This window comes from Stegastes partitus, unplaced genomic scaffold, assembly GCF_000690725.1.
Source record: "Stegastes partitus isolate 25-593 unplaced genomic scaffold, Stegastes_partitus-1.0.2 Scaffold3076, whole genome shotgun sequence".
NCBI lineage: Eukaryota > Metazoa > Chordata > Actinopteri > Pomacentridae > Stegastes > Stegastes partitus.
Window position 1 is genome coordinate 1536 of NW_007580807.1, and position 2382 is coordinate 3917.

The following is a 2382-nucleotide window of genomic DNA, read 5'->3' on the forward strand; positions in this document are numbered from 1 at the left end:
TCCACACATAAAGGCCAGCAGGTGGAGAGTGGTAGGAGGCAGCAGGAGAAGAACCATGGAGGAGGTTCCATGGTGTAATGGTCAGCACTCTGGACTCTGAATCCAGCGATCCGAGTTCAAATCTCGGTGGAACCTGCTGTTGGCAAAGTGCAACAAATAGGGAGTGTTGTGGTAATTGACACTCTTCCCCAATTAACAGAAATAATGATGTTCTTCTTCTTAAGACTGAACTGCCCTCACAATGTACACGTTGTTTCATGCAGAATGCATCCAACTGACACAAAACACTTTGTGTTAAAAATGCACATTTGACGTCCTGTGAACTGGGATATTCTAAATCTTTTTCAGCAAAATATATACAATGGTAGTGAGGATAGTGGAAGGCGCCCAAAGTGAGTAAAGTCATTCAGTCATAAAAATCAGTCGGTTCCTTTTCAGAGAAAAAGGATCTTGTTCGGATGACTTGCTGAAAACAACATTTCTTGAAAAATGTCATTTCTGATCTCCAGCTCTATCAAAAAGTTTAGAATGAAGCTGTCTTTGTGAAGTCAGGATGGCCGAGCGGTCTAAGGCACTGCGTTCAGGTCGCAGTCTCCCATGGAGGCGTGGGTTCAAATCCCACTTCTGACAACAGATATTTAGACGGTATTGACAACAAAGAAAGCACGACACACCTGGAGACACACAGCAGGTCATCAAGGTGAAGCAGATGCAACCTGATGAGGTCAAGGTTCCAAGGACCAGGTATCACTGTGCAATGTGGAAACTGCCCTGGCAACACCTGCCACCAACCAACCTTAACATCCAGTAGCAGTTGACGACAGGCCCAAGTGGCCGAGGACGAGTGTGCCTCAGGAGAACTAGAACTAGAAATCCAATGGGGGTTTGCCGTTGCAGCTTTGAATCCTGCTGAGACTCCGAACCACCACAGATGACCTGTTCTCATCTGTGGTGGTTCAGAGCCTCTCCAAACCGTTTGTGCTGAGAACCGATGAAATGAAAAGGGAGATGGTGATGTCTAAGTGAAGGTGTCATCACAAACAAGTTGGCCCATGTCAGAAATGTCACATTTGAAATAGAGTAGTCCTGCAGTTACACCCACAGATTGATTTTCGCTGGGAGACCCAGCATACGGTGCACGTATAAGACCCCAAGTTCAGACTATGACATGTCTATCGGCTTAGATCTTCAAGACACAAAGCTCATCCTTTAGAATTGAATTGCTGCTTGTGAGAAAACAACATACTGTGTAGCTATTGATACTGCTGCTTGTGAATGTGTGCATAAAAGTGACAAAATCTTTATTGACACTTTTCAGATTGTGGGATGATGCACTGAAACTGTGTAAACTCAGACTGTGCATTGGCAACAGCAGGATTGCAGCACTGTCATACATAGCACAAGTGTGGACAACTCTGTGGGGCACAGGCAGGGGAATGCGATGGCCGGGAATTGAATGTGGGTCAACTGCTTGGAAGGCAGCTATGCTCACCACTATACCACCATCGCTGTGAGAAGGGTGGATGTTGTGTCCAAACCAGGAGACACACAGACAGTCATCAAGGTAAAGGGGACGCACCACACTGCGGTCAAGGTTCCAAGGACCAGGTATCATCAGACAGTGTGCAAGTCCAACAGAATCACCAGTTAACCTACCGTCTGTCTCTAGGCTGTTCCAAGAAGCCAGAGCACCCACCAAAAAAATCTATGCAGCCACAGCACAAACATGTAAACTCCACACATAAAGGACCCAGCTGACCAGCAGTTGGAGAACAACGGAGGAGGTTCCATGGTGTAATGGTCAGCACTCTGGACTTTGAATCCAGCGATCCGAGTTCAAATCTCGGTGGAACCTACTGTTGGCAGAGTGCAGCAAAGCAGGATCCTTCTGTATGAAGTTCTGAGGGCTGTACTATGAAGTGAGGTATGCTGAGCTTAAAGCCAGAATCTTCAGTGTCATGAAGGCGGCTCTGTTTTTGCCTGGCTCCATCTTCACATATGCTGTGGAGCGAACCTGGTCGGGAGCAGTTGGTGTTCATAGTTTCAGATTTAAATCGGCTGGAAACAGCGTCTCCCTTTAACCAAATTGTTTCCTGATTATTATTTATGAGCGACACAGATTCTCAGCTGCTACACTGACAGAATATTTGGTACTGAAAACAAAACGAAGAACTTGTTCCTCAAACATTCTCTGCAGCATTTTTTTTACTGGGCTTCTTTGAATAGTGGGTGCCCATATTACCTGTCTGTACACATTGGAAACTGAGCAATCTTAATCACACATATGTAAGGCAATTCTCTTTTTCACATGACAGAATACCTGGGTAACAGTCCAGAGACACTTCCATAATCAAATGATGGGCTCGTCCGGGATTTGAACCC

At 45.8% G+C, this 2382-nt stretch overlaps 3 non-coding genes across 3 annotated transcripts; all 3 read left to right on the forward strand.

Annotated features, from left to right (window-relative positions):
- Nucleotides 1–63: 63 nt before the first annotated feature.
- On the forward strand, nt 64–135 carry trnaq-cug (transfer RNA glutamine (anticodon CUG)). Its single transcript has one exon. It is a non-coding gene; the product is annotated as a tRNA-Gln (tRNA).
- Nucleotides 136–547: 412 nt separating this feature from the next.
- trnal-cag (transfer RNA leucine (anticodon CAG)) lies at nt 548–630 on the forward strand. The gene has a single exon. It is a non-coding gene; the product is annotated as a tRNA-Leu (tRNA).
- A 1153-nt stretch (nt 631–1783) lies between these two features.
- Nucleotides 1784–1855, forward strand: trnaq-uug (transfer RNA glutamine (anticodon UUG)). The gene has a single exon. It is a non-coding gene; the product is annotated as a tRNA-Gln (tRNA).
- The last annotated feature ends 527 nt before the right edge of the window (nt 1856–2382 follow it).